Genomic DNA, 21,428 nt, shown 5'->3' with positions numbered 1-21,428 from the left:
TAGAAGATGACAAGAAGTCACAAAAGCTACTGCTTGCTTGGAATTAATGAATTGCAACAGCATCCACACATGTGTAAGATACAATCATGAACACTTGCAATCGTTTTGCTTCTACTATTTTCAGTGACACTTAGGCTGTAGGAGCTTACCATGCTTTTGAAAAAGTTCACTTGGGCATTTCAGTCATTTAAGGACTTCAGAAAAATCATCTCCTGCCTAAATATGATAGGCAGGCATAGAGAGATGCCAAGAGGTGGTAAAAATCAATTAACAGGTAAGTGGCAAAGCAAAAATCCCAGGCATTCTCATTCAGCATACCAAACGTCTAAACACCAACGTGCTGACCCCAGCAGCAAAAATGCTGCTAATTAGTGGCTTTTAAGCTTATAAATAATAATAATAATAAAAAGTAAATATGAGGTAACAAAGGAAGAGATACAGTATGGGCATTTATCACTTTCATTAAAAACACATATAACAACTATTCAGCAAACTAACATCCATTCAAGTTATTTTCAGTATTTTAGTGTTACTTGCTGAAACTACCATCACCTGAGAGTAACCATGTTAAAAAGCTATATTTAAAACTACTCATTACGGACTGACAAACGTAACACTCATTAAATGCTTTCAGTACTTTTTGTCGTGTACCATGTATCATCTGGATACCTTTGTTACTTGAAAACTTCTATATCTCTAAGCAATAAACTCTCCTGAAAAATTATATTCTCCTAAAGGTTTTAACATGTGTGTGTAGCTGTGACAAATATTAACTCTCTCTCTTTGAGCAGGAGGCACTTGGGAACATTCACACAGCATTTGCTATTCTGTGAGCATTAAAATAGATTTGATGCTCTCTAAAGGCCCTGGAAGCATGTTCACATAATCCAGGCAAATCAAACACAAGAGAAACAGTTAATGCCTTAACCTAGAAAGCAAATAGCATCCCGCTATTACACCAAAGGGCTCCCTGTTTCACTGACATGTGCTAGTTCCACAAATTCTCCCATTTCTTTCCAAAACACCTAAGAAGGTGCATGTCCTAGCACTCAATGAGTGAAGACTGCTACTGAGGAGCTGTTGCAAAACTTAAGACATGGTGAGGCAGCTTGGAAATCTAGGGAGATCAGTGGATGGGTAAAAACTCTTCAGTATAGGTGGGTAGGGAGGAAGAACAGGACAGGATGGTCCTTAGTGTAATGGAGCAGCTCAGACAAAAAGGTCTTTTCTATGGGACAGGCAACAGGGTGTGAGAGCTGGACGTCAGGGAGGAGATGACACTGTGGTGGGAGCCCATTACCAACCACCTGGTCAGGGACAGGTAGTGGACTAACTTCAACAACCTGAATAAGTCTCTGGGTCACTGGTGTTGTCCCTCTTGAAGGTTTTACCTTGCTGACATCTGGTTGGGCATTGTGGTGGGACACAAGCTGTCAATGAGATTTCAGGGGGTCACTGGGGATGACTGCTTAGTACAAGTGTTGGATGGGCCAACTGGGCTGACACACAACTGCATCTGCAGTCCACCTAGAAGGAGAAACAGGACAAGAGGTAACAATCAATGTTATGACCATGTAATGTATGTAGGATCCCACAGAAATGAGGGGTGTGAGTAGCAGAGCAGTAGAGTGTGGTTATTAGCAACTTTGCATGAAAAGAGAATCCTCTCAATTTTTATTCTTCTTTAATTTTATCTTTCTTTTGAAAATATTTCTTTCCCTTTAAAATATAAGAAAATCAAACCCTGCTCTTATCCGAAAACTTAATTTATCACTGAAATTAAGATATTTCTGTCTATATTACTGCCCTGTAAAATTTTAATAAGAAAAAAAAATAAGCAATTAATTGGATATTTCACTAGAAAGGACACTATGGGCAGTAAGCTTGATCTTGAGACTTAAGAAAGGAAAATGGAAGAATAAATAGTCTATTACATGAGAAACAGTAATTTATGACCATTATAGGAAATGCCTAAATGAGATAATATAGGCTAGTTTTTCCACTCTGGAGGGAAAAAAGAAAAAAACAACAAACAAACCAAACCAAAACACAATGCTTGATAAAAGCAAAGCTCTCCAGTACAAGTATGAAGATCCTGACAGAAGCTGCAAGACCATGGTCATGCTTTCACAATATATGCTCTCAGATTCTGAAAATATGTATTTAGGTGCTGAAGATCTCATTCACATACTCACACTTCCTGGCCCCTGGTAAAGTTTTATTCCATTAGATGATTTAATCTATTTTTGAACTGTATTAAACTTGCGGCTTCCACAGTGTCCTGTGGCAGTGTGTTCCAATGATTAATTATTCATTATAAAAAAAAATCTGCTTTGCTTAATGAGCTTTAAACCTGGTGCCTAATCAAGTTATTTAGTACTTTAATTTGATTCTTGTGTTATGAGATCTATTTAGCAATGTTTCCATCATTCATGATTTTATATTTTTAAAATCCAGAGAGCACTAGTTTATTTAATTTAAGTAAATGTTTCCTTTACACAATATGTTGGCTATGTTAGAATTTGTGACGGATAAAAATAACTTTGAACCAAGGAGTTCTTTAAACCTCCCCCCAGCAAAAGTGAGCCAAATGAGCTGTGTCTGGTTGTGGCTACAAGTAAATCACTACTTTTTTACCTGACATATGTAAATTAACCTCCAATAACCTTTTACTGGGGCACACTTGAAAGTGCTTCACAAACTGTCTGTTAATATAGGAGAGTTTTTCACTAAAATAATAATGAAAATGCAACTACAGCTCATTCCTCATTGAGTTGTGACAAAAAGAGCTGGAGACCTTATATTAAATTAAGTAGAACTGAACTGCAGATCCTTCTCTACCATTTAGCTTGTGGTTTTATTATGGTGAAGGTGAGATATAAATTATTCTTCTTCCCTTGATGAAAATTAAATGCTTCTAGTGAAGTCACATCACTCATGGAGAATCATTTAATGAAATATGTTTAACAATGTACAGGTTGTGTACATGTAAGGTAAAACAATATCTGCAAGCACATAAATACTCTCAATGAACTATTTCTGTGCTAAATGTGGATTTTCTGTTGGACTAGCATGATATATTAACTCTCCTGGGGCTTTGATATCACCAGAGTTCATGAAAACCCAAACCAGTTTGGAGAGGGAAGAGCTGATAGAGCAGAACAATACACCTCTATTTTCAGAGAGCAAATGTGATAAATGCTATATTGTAAAACTCAAGGTTTTCATGCTAAAACTGTCTAGCAAGGTTTATACAGGGATTAACAGAAAGTTTAAATCATATCTTAATAGGGGATAATGTATCTTACCCACCTGATGGATGCTTTTTTACCAGTATGATTTTTTTTCTGTGTATGCTGATAAGATCTGAATATTAGCATATTCTAAAAAAAAAAAAGCCCCAAAATCGCAAAAAATCCCCTCAAAACCAAAACTCACAAATCAAAAAAAAACCCCAAATAACCCAAACCCTCTGATACTTTTGTCTTTCCTCTTTCATAAAAAGAATTCTCATGGTTTTTTGTTTTCAGAAATAGAAAATAGCATTTTCAGAGTCCCCCCAACAGGCTTTTCAGACCAAATAGATGGAGTTTTAGGTAGATTGAGCAAGAAAGGAATATCTCTGTCTAGAAGATAAAATTCAGTTAAAGTGGTGACAAAAACCTGTGTTGACATAATCAAGGCAGTGGCACCACAATCAGAAGGAGCACATTGTGCTCCAGGTATTTGGGGTGAGGTTTAATAAGGCCAAGTGCTGGGTCCTGCATTTTGGTCACAACAACCCCAGGCAACGCTACAGGCTTGGGGAAGATTGGCTGGAGAGCTGCCCAGCAGAAAAGGACCTGGGGGTGTTGGTGGACAGCTGGCTGAACATGAGCCAGCAGTGTGCCCAGGTGGCCAAGAAGGCCAACGGCATCCTGGCCTGTATCAGGAATAACATGGCCAGCAGGAGTAGGGAAGTCATCGTGTCTCTGTACTCGTCTCTGAACTCACTGGGCTTCACAACAAGACGCGTCCCTCTCCCCAGCACCAGTTTGTAGCTCCCTGTGTTCACACAGTCCTTCACACCCTTGCAAAAAACTGGAACTCTCATGACAGGTAGTCTACAACTGATCTCTATCTGAAGCCAGGCATAACTGTAGCCTTGATAAGGAATCTCTTGGGAATCTTGTCGACAGGAGGGATGACAAATGGGACTCTGGTGCAGACAAGAGCATTATTGATTTGGCCTTTCCTCAGCAGAAGAAAGGACAAGAGGACAAGAAGAAACGGGCACAAACTTGTACATAAGAAGTTCCATCTAAACAGGAGGAGGAACTTCTTCACTTTGAGGGTGGCAGAGCACTGGAACAGTCTGCCCAGAGAGGTGGTGGAGTCGTCATCTCTGGAGACGTTCAAAACCCACCTGGGCAAGTTGCTGTGCAACCTACTATAGGAAGACCTGCTTTGGCAGGGGAGTTGGACTAGATGATCTCTAGAGGTCCCTTACAATGCCATATCATTCTGTGATTCTGTGACAGTCATCCATGGCTGCGCTAGACAGAGTCATCAGAAACCGGCACCAGCTGTCACAGGGACGGATGGCCATGGCACAAAAGATATCTGTCCCTGAGCAAGAGGGTTCAGGACCACGGCCTGCATCTGGGAAAGGCAGAGAGCAGGAGTAAGCAACAGAAGGACAGAAGGACTGAATTCACGGCCTTGTGGAATCAAGGTGTCTGCTGCTGCCAGAGAAAGCAGAGCAAAAAGCCCCACAGATTGAACCAGTCTCCCGCCACATCAGTTAGGCTAGCTCACGACCACAAAACTGTTCCACCAAGTGGAGCACGAAAAGGCTTTAAAACTTACGGGGCTTTATCCTTAGCTGAGTTCCACCTCCAAAGGTGACTTGGTTGCCATAATTAGTCCCACAGTGCTTGCCTTCACAACAAAAACCCTCTAAGTCATGTCCTCCCTGCACTACCTTATTCCTTCCAAAGCTGTGAGTCGCTGGCAGGGCACTTGTTAAACAGCCACAGATGGTCATCCCTTTCAGCTCTGACAGAGATGGTCGCTGACTGTGCACTTGTTCCATGTATGGAAAAGATGCAGGATTATTATCCCAACTTCTCCCTCAGCCCTAAAAAGTCAGACTTAAAAGCAGAAATATTCCTCTGGACTCTCCTGCACACACGGCACACCTTCAAAAAGCCCATCTTGGTTCTGGCTGTTGTATCTCTCACACAGACACACACAGAAACTCCATCCCTCTGCAAACTAGTTTCTTACACAGCTCAGCAGGTGTTATTTTCCAAGTAAGGGATGTGACTTTCCTCTCCTTACCTACCAGGTTTCACCAGCAGTTGTGTTCCACTCCCAAAGGCAACTTTCCAGGTGGATGTTGAAATCACACAGTGATATATGCACTAACAAAAACCACACACAATTTTTGCTCCAGAAAATAGTACAAGATTTCCTATAGAGATGAAGGGTGAAAACAGATGTCATGCACCTCTCACTACAAATAGAATGTCTTTGTAATCACATTCCTCTGACCTATCCAGGTAGAAAAGATCGTGATATAAACGAAGTGGGAAGTTCAAGCACCTGCCTGGGTGGAAAGATGAGGAAAGAGTCACTCCCACTGACAGCTCCCCCTTTCACTCTCCACACCCGATCCAGGCTGAAAGCAAGTATCATAATGATCTGCAGCTTTCCTCTCTCCGGTTATGCTCAGAAAGACAGTCTGCCTGCCTAGAGCTATTTCACAGGACTCTCAGGAAACGCTGGCACCAAGCACAATCTGAGCCTTCCCCAAGTTACCTGAAAGTCCTAAGGGAAGGAACAGAATGTATCCCCCAGGGTCTTCCCCAGCCATACACAGGTACTAGGCACAAGTTGGTCAATCTGTCCATCTGCCTAAACCACAGTTCTATTCCTGTTGGCTGATGGATGTTGAGCGGCCTGTCCAGAGCACATTTATCGAAATAGGAACATTTTACCACCTTGAAACACATAGGAGTATCTTTAAATAGTGCCTATGGTCCCTATCTATTCTGTAACGTGATCCATACACAGCAATTATTTCTGCAGAATACTGTAGTGGACACTCAAGGATTTTTGACAGAGGAGACATAGGAAATCTGCTCACTCACTTGGTTGGATGGACAGTCTGGTCCCTGAGCGAAACAAAGGTCAGCTTGTTATAGTTGTAGAGCAAGAAGGGTTTAAAGCAAAATACATCACTGATATGGTCACACTTAAACATGGAACAACCACGTTACTGCTCTGAACCACACAAAGAAAGGCCTTGCAGTATACAGAAAGTGTAGGAATGCTGTTGGACTTACATGGCCTTACAGGGTCTCATTCCAGAACGGAATACAGGTTTATACAGACCAGTTCCTATGGTCACACAGCATTTCTTCTCTCAACAAAACCTTCCCAACCACTTGACAAGCTGGTCAAATCACATCCCAGCTAGACATTGCTGTACGTCTCTGAGAGTCACCTACCTCCTGAAGAGACAGCACCCCCATTTCTCTATGGGATTAAGAGCACCACTAGAACTATGAGTACAAAGCTTCTGGACTCCTGCTTCTGCCCTGCGCCACATGAGTGGGAATTTCATGCAAGTTCACCATCTCAGAGACGACTTTTCATCACCTGCCTTAAATGAAATAGCACCTATATTCTCCTTCCCCTATGAAAGGTGACCTTGGTACAACAAGCACGTGTAGAAGGCACTCAAGGACTTTTAACAAAAGGACACACAGGAAAGCTGCACACTTACTGAGTTGGACTGACAGTCTGGTCCCTGAGCCAAAGGTCAGCTTGCTGTAGCCATAGCCATCAACACACAACATTTCCTTCCATAACAAAAAGTCTAGAAAGCCATTTCAGAAGTGACACCTCTCCCCAGGCTTTTGTCCATCCCTGGGAGTGTTCAAGACCAGGCTGGATGGGGCTTTGAGCAACTTGATCTAGTGGGAGGTGTCCCTGCCCGTGGCAAGGGGATTAGAATTTGATGATTTTTAAGGTCTCTTCCAACTCTACCCATTCTATGATTCTACGATTCTATGATCAGAAGAGTGACACAAGGCAGAAAGATCCCAGGGCACAAAAGGAGGTTGACAGTCTATCTGTGCCAGAACTAAGGGGCATCCCTCTAAGCATCCCCTTCCTGTTCCCAGAGTCCCTCCATGCTGACCCCTGGCTTGTGGTTAGTGTGGGAAAACTCTACCAAGGTGAGAGAAAAATAGTTGGGTGTTGCATGTTCCATGGAGCTCAGAGAGCTTTAAAAGCAGCAGGCACTTCTGCTGAGGTCTGCAAGCACTTCGTGGGCATTTCAAGGAGCCTTGTCTCACTCCCTAAGGTACCTTTGTGCTAAGCACCATTTTTCACACACTGCTTCCAGCAGCAACACAAACCCACTGGGACACAGTGACATAGAAGAGCTAAAGCACCTTTGGAACAACTTCAGTGGGGATGGGACCAGGTTTCCAAAGTTCTCTGAAGTGTCAGTGCTCTATTGCACGCACATCTATCTACACTAAGGGTGGCAGGAGCAATGAGAGCAGGCATGTAAAGAAGCTTTGGTGTGGTAACAGACTTCACAGGAGCACAAGGCATGTGGGAGAACCAAGTTCAAGGGACACCTAGAAAATTGCCAGTGTCCCAAAATTGTGGTTCCCAAAATTTGTTCCCCTCAAAATAAGTAAGAGCAAGACAAAAATGAAGCAATTCCATTTTCCAGGAAAAGTTGCTGCTTACCTGGTAACACTGAAAGTAGTGTTCCCTTTCCAAGAGTGACTTTGCCTGCAAAATTCACACTCTGACACATACAATTACAAAAATATCTACATCAGCCTTGCACATGATCTCAAACACAAAGCACCTGCATTCAGGCCACAGCCAAGCTCCCTGACACAAGAGGCTCAAGTCCAGCGACACTCCCTTGAACAATGGAAAATCTATTCCCCAGCTCACTTGCACTTTTCAGAAAAGCATTTCCCTTTGCCTTTCCTAATGTTTAAGACCCATGAATGACAACACCCAGCCATGGTAATTGTGCCCAGAATCAGGGGCACCATGCACCTGAAATGCCTCTTTATGGGCAGGGATCCCCTGGAAGTTCATTAGCTTTGGGTCTCTGTGGGTTTTAAAGGCGAGACAACCGGTCAGTGACCACCAAATGGTGCACGCTTCTTCCACACCAAGCCTAGATGCACTTCCTGCAGAAGAGGGGAGTAGGCTGGGAAAGAAAGGAACAGATCAGGAGAGCCAGTTCACATCCAGGGGATGCCTGATCGATCGGACCAGATAAAGGTCAGTGCTCAGGGAGATGGAAAGGGAGGATTTGCAACACAGAACACAAGAAACATGGGCAGCAGTTGTACTCACTGGGCTTCACAACAAGACGCGTCCCTCTCCCCAGCACCAGTTTGTAGCTCCCTGTGTTCACACAGTCCTTCACACCCTTGCAAAAAACTGGAACTCTCATGACAGGTAGTCTACAACTGATCTCTATCTGAAGCCAGGCATAACTGTAGCCTTGATAAGGAATCTCTTGGGAATCTTGTCGACAGGAGGGATGACAAATGGGACTCTGGTGCAGACAAGAGCATTATTGATTTGGCCTTTCCTCAGCAGAAGAAAGGACAAGAGGACAAGAAGAAACGGGCACAAACTTGTACATAAGAAGTTCCATCTAAACAGGAGGAGGAACTTCTTCACTTTGAGGGTGGCAGAGCACTGGAACAGTCTGCCCAGAGAGGTGGTGGAGTCTCCATCTCTGGAGACGTTCAAAACCCACCTGGGCAAGTTGCTGTGCAACCTACTATAGGAAGACCTGCTTTGGCAGGGGAGTTGGACTAGATGATCTCTAGAGGTCCCTTACAATGCCATATCATTCTGTGATTCTGTGACAGTCATCCATGGCTGCGCTAGACAGAGTCATCAGAAACCGGCACCAGCTGTCACAGGGACGGATGGCCATGGCACAAAAGATATCTGTCCCTGAGCAAGAGGGTTCAGGACCACGGCCTGCATCTGGGAAAGGCAGAGAGCAGGAGTAAGCAACAGAAGGACAGAAGGACTGAATTCACGGCCTTGTGGAATCAAGGTGTCTGCTGCTGCCAGAGAAAGCAGAGCAAAAAGCCCCACAGATTGAACCAGTCTCCCGCCACATCAGTTAGGCTAGCTCACGACCACAAAACTGTTCCACCAAGTGGAGCACGAAAAGGCTTTAAAACTTACGGGGCTTTATCCTTAGCTGAGTTCCACCTCCAAAGGTGACTTGGTTGCCATAATTAGTCCCACAGTGCTTGCCTTCACAACAAAAACCCTCTAAGTCATGTCCTCCCTGCACTACCTTATTCCTTCCAAAGCTGTGAGTCGCTGGCAGGGCACTTGTTAAACAGCCACAGATGGTCATCCCTTTCAGCTCTGACAGAGATGGTCGCTGACTGTGCACTTGTTCCATGTATGGAAAAGATGCAGGATTATTATCCCAACTTCTCCCTCAGCCCTAAAAAGTCAGACTTAAAAGCAGAAATATTCCTCTGGACTCTCCTGCACACACGGCACACCTTCAAAAAGCCCATCTTGGTTCTGGCTGTTGTATCTCTCACACAGACACACACAGAAACTCCATCCCTCTGCAAACTAGTTTCTTACACAGCTCAGCAGGTGTTATTTTCCAAGTAAGGGATGTGACTTTCCTCTCCTTACCTACCAGGTTTCACCAGCAGTTGTGTTCCACTCCCAAAGGCAACTTTCCAGGTGGATGTTGAAATCACACAGTGATATATGCACTAACAAAAACCACACACAATTTTTGCTCCAGAAAATAGTACAAGATTTCCTATAGAGATGAAGGGTGAAAACAGATGTCATGCACCTCTCACTACAAATAGAATGTCTTTGTAATCACATTCCTCTGACCTATCCAGGTAGAAAAGATCGTGATATAAACGAAGTGGGAAGTTCAAGCACCTGCCTGGGTGGAAAGATGAGGAAAGAGTCACTCCCACTGACAGCTCCCCCTTTCACTCTCCACACCCGATCCAGGCTGAAAGCAAGTATCATAATGATCTGCAGCTTTCCTCTCTCCGGTTATGCTCAGAAAGACAGTCTGCCTGCCTAGAGCTATTTCACAGGACTCTCAGGAAACGCTGGCACCAAGCACAATCTGAGCCTTCCCCAAGTTACCTGAAAGTCCTAAGGGAAGGAACAGAATGTATCCCCCAGGGTCTTCCCCAGCCATACACAGGTACTAGGCACAAGTTGGTCAATCTGTCCATCTGCCTAAACCACAGTTCTATTCCTGTTGGCTGATGGATGTTGAGCGGCCTGTCCAGAGCACATTTATCGAAATAGGAACATTTTACCACCTTGAAACACATAGGAGTATCTTTAAATAGTGCCTATGGTCCCTATCTATTCTGTAACGTGATCCATACACAGCAATTATTTCTGCAGAATACTGTAGTGGACACTCAAGGATTTTTGACAGAGGAGACATAGGAAATCTGCTCACTCACTTGGTTGGATGGACAGTCTGGTCCCTGAGCGAAACAAAGGTCAGCTTGTTATAGTTGTAGAGCAAGAAGGGTTTAAAGCAAAATACATCACTGATATGGTCACACTTAAACATGGAACAACCACGTTACTGCTCTGAACCACACAAAGAAAGGCCTTGCAGTATACAGAAAGTGTAGGAATGCTGTTGGACTTACATGGCCTTACAGGGTCTCATTCCAGAACGGAATACAGGTTTATACAGACCAGTTCCTATGGTCACACAGCATTTCTTCTCTCAACAAAACCTTCCCAACCACTTGACAAGCTGGTCAAATCACATCCCAGCTAGACATTGCTGTACGTCTCTGAGAGTCACCTACCTCCTGAAGAGACAGCACCCCCATTTCTCTATGGGATTAAGAGCACCACTAGAACTATGAGTACAAAGCTTCTGGACTCCTGCTTCTGCCCTGCGCCACATGAGTGGGAATTTCATGCAAGTTCACCATCTCAGAGACGACTTTTCATCACCTGCCTTAAATGAAATAGCACCTATATTCTCCTTCCCCTATGAAAGGTGACCTTGGTACAACAAGCACGTGTAGAAGGCACTCAAGGACTTTTAACAAAAGGACACACAGGAAAGCTGCACACTTACTGAGTTGGACTGACAGTCTGGTCCCTGAGCCAAAGGTCAGCTTGCTGTAGCCATAGCCATCAACACACAACATTTCCTTCCATAACAAAAAGTCTAGAAAGCCATTTCAGAAGTGACACCTCTCCCCAGGCTTTTGTCCATCCCTGGGAGTGTTCAAGACCAGGCTGGATGGGGCTTTGAGCAACTTGATCTAGTGGGAGGTGTCCCTGCCCGTGGCAAGGGGATTAGAATTTGATGATTTTTAAGGTCTCTTCCAACTCTACCCATTCTATGATTCTACGATTCTATGATCAGAAGAGTGACACAAGGCAGAAAGATCCCAGGGCACAAAAGGAGGTTGACAGTCTATCTGTGCCAGAACTAAGGGGCATCCCTCTAAGCATCCCCTTCCTGTTCCCAGAGTCCCTCCATGCTGACCCCTGGCTTGTGGTTAGTGTGGGAAAACTCTACCAAGGTGAGAGAAAAATAGTTGGGTGTTGCATGTTCCATGGAGCTCAGAGAGCTTTAAAAGCAGCAGGCACTTCTGCTGAGGTCTGCAAGCACTTCGTGGGCATTTCAAGGAGCCTTGTCTCACTCCCTAAGGTACCTTTGTGCTAAGCACCATTTTTCACACACTGCTTCCAGCAGCAACACAAACCCACTGGGACACAGTGACATAGAAGAGCTAAAGCACCTTTGGAACAACTTCAGTGGGGATGGGACCAGGTTTCCAAAGTTCTCTGAAGTGTCAGTGCTCTATTGCACGCACATCTATCTACACTAAGGGTGGCAGGAGCAATGAGAGCAGGCATGTAAAGAAGCTTTGGTGTGGTAACAGACTTCACAGGAGCACAAGGCATGTGGGAGAACCAAGTTCAAGGGACACCTAGAAAATTGCCAGTGTCCCAAAATTGTGGTTCCCAAAATTTGTTCCCCTCAAAATAAGTAAGAGCAAGACAAAAATGAAGCAATTCCATTTTCCAGGAAAAGTTGCTGCTTACCTGGTAACACTGAAAGTAGTGTTCCCTTTCCAAGAGTGACTTTGCCTGCAAAATTCACACTCTGACACATACAATTACAAAAATATCTACATCAGCCTTGCACATGATCTCAAACACAAAGCACCTGCATTCAGGCCACAGCCAAGCTCCCTGACACAAGAGGCTCAAGTCCAGCGACACTCCCTTGAACAATGGAAAATCTATTCCCCAGCTCACTTGCACTTTTCAGAAAAGCATTTCCCTTTGCCTTTCCTAATGTTTAAGACCCATGAATGACAACACCCAGCCATGGTAATTGTGCCCAGAATCAGGGGCACCATGCACCTGAAATGCCTCTTTATGGGCAGGGATCCCCTGGAAGTTCATTAGCTTTGGGTCTCTGTGGGTTTTAAAGGCGAGACAACCGGTCAGTGACCACCAAATGGTGCACGCTTCTTCCACACCAAGCCTAGATGCACTTCCTGCAGAAGAGGGGAGTAGGCTGGGAAAGAAAGGAACAGATCAGGAGAGCCAGTTCACATCCAGGGGATGCCTGATCGATCGGACCAGATAAAGGTCAGTGCTCAGGGAGATGGAAAGGGAGGATTTGCAACACAGAACACAAGAAACATGGGCAGCAGTTGTACTCACTGGGCTTCACAACAAGACGCGTCCCTCTCCCCAGCACCAGTTTGTAGCTCCCTGTGTTCACACAGTCCTTCACACCCTTGCAAAAAACTGGAACTCTCATGACAGGTAGTCTACAACTGATCTCTATCTGAAGCCAGGCATAACTGTAGCCTTGATAAGGAATCTCTTGGGAATCTTGTCGACAGGAGGGATGACAAATGGGACTCTGGTGCAGACAAGAGCATTATTGATTTGGCCTTTCCTCAGCAGAAGAAAGGACAAGAGGACAAGAAGAAACGGGCACAAACTTGTACATAAGAAGTTCCATCTAAACAGGAGGAGGAACTTCTTCACTTTGAGGGTGGCAGAGCACTGGAACAGTCTGCCCAGAGAGGTGGTGGAGTCTCCATCTCTGGAGACGTTCAAAACCCACCTGGGCAAGTTGCTGTGCAACCTACTATAGGAAGACCTGCTTTGGCAGGGGAGTTGGACTAGATGATCTCTAGAGGTCCCTTACAATGCCATATCATTCTGTGATTCTGTGACAGTCATCCATGGCTGCGCTAGACAGAGTCATCAGAAACCGGCACCAGCTGTCACAGGGACGGATGGCCATGGCACAAAAGATATCTGTCCCTGAGCAAGAGGGTTCAGGACCACGGCCTGCATCTGGGAAAGGCAGAGAGCAGGAGTAAGCAACAGAAGGACAGAAGGACTGAATTCACGGCCTTGTGGAATCAAGGTGTCTGCTGCTGCCAGAGAAAGCAGAGCAAAAAGCCCCACAGATTGAACCAGTCTCCCGCCACATCAGTTAGGCTAGCTCACGACCACAAAACTGTTCCACCAAGTGGAGCACGAAAAGGCTTTAAAACTTACGGGGCTTTATCCTTAGCTGAGTTCCACCTCCAAAGGTGACTTGGTTGCCATAATTAGTCCCACAGTGCTTGCCTTCACAACAAAAACCCTCTAAGTCATGTCCTCCCTGCACTACCTTATTCCTTCCAAAGCTGTGAGTCGCTGGCAGGGCACTTGTTAAACAGCCACAGATGGTCATCCCTTTCAGCTCTGACAGAGATGGTCGCTGACTGTGCACTTGTTCCATGTATGGAAAAGATGCAGGATTATTATCCCAACTTCTCCCTCAGCCCTAAAAAGTCAGACTTAAAAGCAGAAATATTCCTCTGGACTCTCCTGCACACACGGCACACCTTCAAAAAGCCCATCTTGGTTCTGGCTGTTGTATCTCTCACACAGACACACACAGAAACTCCATCCCTCTGCAAACTAGTTTCTTACACAGCTCAGCAGGTGTTATTTTCCAAGTAAGGGATGTGACTTTCCTCTCCTTACCTACCAGGTTTCACCAGCAGTTGTGTTCCACTCCCAAAGGCAACTTTCCAGGTGGATGTTGAAATCACACAGTGATATATGCACTAACAAAAACCACACACAATTTTTGCTCCAGAAAATAGTACAAGATTTCCTATAGAGATGAAGGGTGAAAACAGATGTCATGCACCTCTCACTACAAATAGAATGTCTTTGTAATCACATTCCTCTGACCTATCCAGGTAGAAAAGATCGTGATATAAACGAAGTGGGAAGTTCAAGCACCTGCCTGGGTGGAAAGATGAGGAAAGAGTCACTCCCACTGACAGCTCCCCCTTTCACTCTCCACACCCGATCCAGGCTGAAAGCAAGTATCATAATGATCTGCAGCTTTCCTCTCTCCGGTTATGCTCAGAAAGACAGTCTGCCTGCCTAGAGCTATTTCACAGGACTCTCAGGAAACGCTGGCACCAAGCACAATCTGAGCCTTCCCCAAGTTACCTGAAAGTCCTAAGGGAAGGAACAGAATGTATCCCCCAGGGTCTTCCCCAGCCATACACAGGTACTAGGCACAAGTTGGTCAATCTGTCCATCTGCCTAAACCACAGTTCTATTCCTGTTGGCTGATGGATGTTGAGCGGCCTGTCCAGAGCACATTTATCGAAATAGGAACATTTTACCACCTTGAAACACATAGGAGTATCTTTAAATAGTGCCTATGGTCCCTATCTATTCTGTAACGTGATCCATACACAGCAATTATTTCTGCAGAATACTGTAGTGGACACTCAAGGATTTTTGACAGAGGAGACATAGGAAATCTGCTCACTCACTTGGTTGGATGGACAGTCTGGTCCCTGAGCGAAACAAAGGTCAGCTTGTTATAGTTGTAGAGCAAGAAGGGTTTAAAGCAAAATACATCACTGATATGGTCACACTTAAACATGGAACAACCACGTTACTGCTCTGAACCACACAAAGAAAGGCCTTGCAGTATACAGAAAGTGTAGGAATGCTGTTGGACTTACATGGCCTTACAGGGTCTCATTCCAGAACGGAATACAGGTTTATACAGACCAGTTCCTATGGTCACACAGCATTTCTTCTCTCAACAAAACCTTCCCAACCACTTGACAAGCTGGTCAAATCACATCCCAGCTAGACATTGCTGTACGTCTCTGAGAGTCACCTACCTCCTGAAGAGACAGCACCCCCATTTCTCTATGGGATTAAGAGCACCACTAGAACTATGAGTACAAAGCTTCTGGACTCCTGCTTCTGCCCTGCGCCACATGAGTGGGAATTTCATGCAAGTTCACCATCTCAGAGACGACTTTTCATCACCTGCCTTAAATGAAATAGCACCTATATTCTCCTTCCCCTATGAAAGGTGACCTTGGTACAACAAGCACGTGTAGAAGGCACTCAAGGACTTTTAACAAAAGGACACACAGGAAAGCTGCACACTTACTGAGTTGGACTGACAGTCTGGTCCCTGAGCCAAAGGTCAGCTTGCTGTAGCCATAGCCATCAACACACAACATTTCCTTCCATAACAAAAAGTCTAGAAAGCCATTTCAGAAGTGACACCTCTCCCCAGGCTTTTGTCCATCCCTGGGAGTGTTCAAGACCAGGCTGGATGGGGCTTTGAGCAACTTGATCTAGTGGGAGGTGTCCCTGCCCGTGGCAAGGGGATTAGAATTTGATGATTTTTAAGGTCTCTTCCAACTCTACCCATTCTATGATTCTACGATTCTATGATCAGAAGAGTGACACAAGGCAGAAAGATCCCAGGGCACAAAAGGAGGTTGACAGTCTATCTGTGCCAGAACTAAGGGGCATCCCTCTAAGCATCCCCTTCCTGTTCCCAGAGTCCCTCCATGCTGACCCCTGGCTTGTGGTTAGTGTGGGAAAACTCTACCAAGGTGAGAGAAAAATAGTTGGGTGTTGCATGTTCCATGGAGCTCAGAGAGCTTTAAAAGCAGCAGGCACTTCTGCTGAGGTCTGCAAGCACTTCGTGGGCATTTCAAGGAGCCTTGTCTCACTCCCTAAGGTACCTTTGTGCTAAGCACCATTTTTCACACACTGCTTCCAGCAGCAACACAAACCCACTGGGACACAGTGACATAGAAGAGCTAAAGCACCTTTGGAACAACTTCAGTGGGGATGGGACCAGGTTTCCAAAGTTCTCTGAAGTGTCAGTGCTCTATTGCACGCACATCTATCTACACTAAGGGTGGCAGGAGCAATGAGAGCAGGCATGTAAAGAAGCTTTGGTGTGGTAACAGACTTCACAGGAGCACAAGGCATGTGGGAGAACCAAGTTCAAGGGACACCTAGAAAATTGCCAGTGTCCCAAAATTGTGGTTCCCAAAATTTGTTCCCCTCAAAATAAGTAAGAGCAAGACAAAAATGAAGCAATTCCATTTTCCAGGAAAAGTTGCTGCTTACCTGGTAACACTGAAAGTAGTGTTCCCTTTCCAAGAGTGACTTTGCCTGCAAAATTCACACTCTGACACATACAATTACAAAAATATCTACATCAGCCTTGCACATGATCTCAAACACAAAGCACCTGCATTCAGGCCACAGCCAAGCTCCCTGACACAAGAGGCTCAAGTCCAGCGACACTCCCTTGAACAATGGAAAATCTATTCCCCAGCTCACTTGCACTTTTCAGAAAAGCATTTCCCTTTGCCTTTCCTAATGTTTAAGACCCATGAATGACAACACCCAGCCATGGTAATTGTGCCCAGAATCAGGGGCACCATGCACCTGAAATGCCTCTTTATGGGCAGGGATCCCCTGGAAGTTCATTAGCTTTGGGTCTCTGTGGGTTTTAAAGGCGAGACAACCGGTCAGTGACCACCAAATGGTGCACGCTTCTTCCACACCAAGCCTAGATGCACTTCCTGCAGAAGAGGGGAGTAGGCTGGGAAAGAAAGGAACAGATCAGGAGAGCCAGTTCACATCCAGGGGATGCCTGATCGATCGGACCAGATAAAGGTCAGTGCTCAGGGAGATGGAAAGGGAGGATTTGCAACACAGAACACAAGAAACATGGGCAGCAGTTGTACTCACTGGGCTTCACAACAAGACGCGTCCCTCTCCCCAGCACCAGTTTGTAGCTCCCTGTGTTCACACAGTCCTTCACACCCTTGCAAAAAACTGGAACTCTCATGACAGGTAGTCTACAACTGATCTCTATCTTTCTTCCCCAGGTGCAGGACCCTACACTTTTCCCTGTTGAACCTCATGAGGTTCTTCTTTGCCCAGCCCTCCAGCCTGTCCAAGTCTCGCTGGATGGCAGCACAGCCCTCCGGGGTGTCAGCCACTCCTCCCAGTTTGGTATCATCAGCAAACTTGCTGAGGATACACTCTGTCCCCTCGTCCAGGTCACTGATGAATATATTAAACAGCACGGGTCCAAGTATTGACCCCTGGGGGACTCCACTGGTTACAGGCTTCCAACTTGAACCTGCTCCATTAATAATTACCCTTTGGGTCCTGTCACACAGCCAGTTCTCAATCCACCTCACTGTCCCCTCATCCAGCCCATACTGCCTCAGTTTCCCAATGAGGATGTTATGGGAGACAGTGTCAAAAGCCTTGCTGAAGTCAAGGTAGATGACATCTGCTGCCCTCCCCTCATCCTTACACTTCCTTGCATGTTACCTTTCCCAGACTCAAATTTGTATTGTAGATTGCACTATAGCTTGGATTCCATTAAGAAGCGATGTGATAACTTTTTAACACAGTTACATAGACTCAAAAAACCCCATTCTGACAGCCTGACAAAGATATCAGGATTAATTTTTCCTTCCTGGGTGGCCTCATGCAAAGCAAGAACATTCTTTGCAAGCAACGGATATTTTGTAAATCCATTAGGCTTAAAAAACTTCTGTATATGCTTTGGGCAGTTTATATATTACTGTTTTATAACCTGCTGGTCTCCACAGATATTTCTTGCAAGAACTGAAAAATCTCTCTTTATTTACTCATCAGAATGTTACGGCTGCAGGTGGGAGCCGGAATGAGAAGGAGGAGACCATACGCCTGCAGCAAGTATTCATAGAAAATAACCTTCAGTTAGGTAGGCGCGCACACATTGCTATTGACTACAGCATGCCTGTGTTCTTCCAAATTGTAATGCTGCCAAGTTATTTAATGTTGTACTGGTAGATTTAAAAAGAAGAAAAAAAAAAAAAAAGAGAAGAAAGAAAAGGCTAAAACGCTAAAATCTGTTCAAGGAATCAGTGCTAATTTCCTGATCTGGTTTGAAATTCAGGCAAGGCCCTCAGAAAATTTAATATCCTAATCTCAGAAGTTAATTTATGGCCTTTCTTTTGAACCCAAGATCTCTGTGGCTTATGTCAAGATGTTTACTTTGATAAATTGTTGTTTCCAAGTGAAACACGACTGTTGCCACATTTAGCCCATATCTCTAAGTACTAGATTGGTTAAACAAAACAATTTCTGACTATATATTTTCTGCACCCAAAAGGATACATAAATGAGGAAGCTTATATCTGAGTAATTAGCTATCTATTTAATGAGGTTTTTTTTTTATTTAAGGGCAATACAGAAAGGACCTGTGAAAGCAATTACAGTCCAGGAGATTATTCAGCTGACCTTGAATTGATTGAGGTTGACTACTTCCACACATCGTGGACCAGTCCTTTTGTGTTCACACAAATATTGCTTTCAGATAGAAATACTATATAATACTCAGGTGTGTTTCAAGTCTAGACAATGTCCATATGTGAAGGTTACTACACCTCTTTGGCACCATTAAAGTATCGCACAGTGTGCAAGAATGGTAGCTAGCACATAACCACTGTACTGTTTGCTTGACAAAATAATGGCCTGGAGTACCAATTGACTGTCGCTCTTAATGTTCTGTAATTGCTGATGTCACACAGGGAACTGCAGCACTTATACACATTACTGAGAGGTGTATGAAGACATAGATGATGCTGCCTAGAGAATTATGCTTTCCTCAAATCGTGAACATCATTAAACGTGTTATTCAGAAACATGAGGGGAAATATTTTTGTGCCTGGAGGATGTGTGCGTAATTTTTAAAACACATCTAAATAAGTAGGGGAGCTAATTCCCAATATTTTCAAATTAGTGTTCTGAGTTGTGGAAAAACAGAACTGATTTTCTGATCAGTAATTTTACTTCTCAGTTAAGCCTTTTCTAACTAACGGAACTCTGAAATTAACAGTATATTTTGAAGTCAGTAGTCCACTTCCAGACTGATAAGATCTGATTGTTTATAATTTATGCCAAGGAATGGTATGCAGAGACGCTCTTGCTTATACTTATTGCTGTGACAACCAAGGTCAGCTAATTGCGTTATTTGCCCCTCTGGAGGGTCAGAATTGGAAAAGTGTAGAGATGTCACACTTGGCAGGTGGAGTGGGTAGGACAGGTGATCCAAAACTGACCAACAGGGGTATTCCATCCCATCTTCCCTATGTTCAGTATAAAAGATGATGGATCAAAGGGTCAACCCTCTTTCTTCAATGGCCGGTGTCAAAGGAAGACTATATCTGTTCATCTGTGTTTGATCCAGATCCATGCGTTCCTGAATCCAGACCCGGAATCCAGTTCCTTTCCATTGTTGATTCCAGTCTGGAATTTCCAGTGTTGTGACTGTCATCCTGGGAACTCATTATGGTTTTGTACATATTTTATGTATTTCATTATTTTCTTTTTATTAGTTTATTAATATTTTCATTTAAGTAGTTTAGTTTCTTTTAAGCTCATAAGTCTTTTTTTTTTTTCTCTCATCCTTCTCTCCCTTCTCTGAAGGAGAGAGAAGTAAAAAAAAAAAGCATCTGTCATTTGTTTCAGTGGCCAGTCCAACCCAAACCATGACAGTTAATTTTTCTGCAGCATTTAATGCTTATGGTGAAGAGATACTAAATTAAGGAACCCATGTTTTGTTCCAGTTTAACTTTTTCTTTATTTTTACAATTCTTTTCCTTGAAAATTCTATCAACTCTTTCAGAAGGGGTAGTACTTTTAAGTGGAACTGACTGACTTCTTTCTAGAAGATGACAAGAAGTCACAAAAGCTACTGCTTGCTTGGAATTAATGAATTGCAACAGCATCCACACATGTGTAAGATACAATCATGAACACTTGCAATCGTTTTGCTTCTACTATTTTCAGTGACACTTAGGCTGTAGGAGCTTACCATGCTTTTGAAAAAGTTCACTTGGGCATTTCAGTCATTTAAGGACTTCAGAAAAATCATCTCCTGCCTAAATATGATAGGCAGGCATAGAGAGATGCCAAGAGGTGGTAAAAATCAATTAACAGGTAAGTGGCAAAGCAAAAATCCCAGGCATTCTCATTCAGCATACCAAACGTCTAAACACCAACGTGCTGACCCCAGCAGCAAAAATGCTGCTAATTAGTGGCTTTTAAGCTTATAAATAATAATAATAATAAAAAGTAAATATGAGGTAACAAAGGAAGAGATACAGTATGGGCATTTATCACTTTCATTAAAAACACATATAACAACTATTCAGCAAACTAACATCCATTCAAGTTATTTTCAGTATTTTAGTGTTACTTGCTGAAACTACCATCACCTGAGAGTAACCATGTTAAAAAGCTATATTTAAAACTACTCATTACGGACTGACAAACGTAACACTCATTAAATGCTTTCAGTACTTTTTGTCGTGTACCATGTATCATCTGGATACCTTTGTTACTTGAAAACTTCTATATCTCTAAGCAATAAACTCTCCTGAAAAATTATATTCTCCTAAAGGTTTTAACATGTGTGTGTAGCTGTGACAAATATTAACTCTCTCTCTTTGAGCAGGAGGCACTTGGGAACATTCACACAGCATTTGCTATTCTGTGAGCATTAAAATAGATTTGATGCTCTCTAAAGGCCCTGGAAGCATGTTCACATAATCCAGGCAAATCAAACACAAGAGAAACAGTTAATGCCTTAACCTAGAAAGCAAATAGCATCCCGCTATTACACCAAAGGGCTCCCTGTTTCACTGACATGTGCTAGTTCCACAAATTCTCCCATTTCTTTCCAAAACACCTAAGAAGGTGCATGTCCTAGCACTCAATGAGTGAAGACTGCTACTGAGGAGCTGTTGCAAAACTTAAGACATGGTGAGGCAGCTTGGAAATCTAGGGAGATCAGTGGATGGGTAAAAACTCTTCAGTATAGGTGGGTAGGGAGGAAGAACAGGACAGGATGGTCCTTAGTGTAATGGAGCAGCTCAGACAAAAAGGTCTTTTCTATGGGACAGGCAACAGGGTGTGAGAGCTGGACGTCAGGGAGGAGATGACACTGTGGTGGG

This window comes from Calidris pugnax, unplaced genomic scaffold, assembly GCF_001431845.1.
Source record: "Calidris pugnax isolate Ruff unplaced genomic scaffold, ASM143184v1 scaffold157, whole genome shotgun sequence".
Lineage (NCBI taxonomy): Eukaryota > Metazoa > Chordata > Aves > Charadriiformes > Scolopacidae > Calidris > Calidris pugnax.
This window is presented reverse-complemented; position numbering follows the sequence as displayed.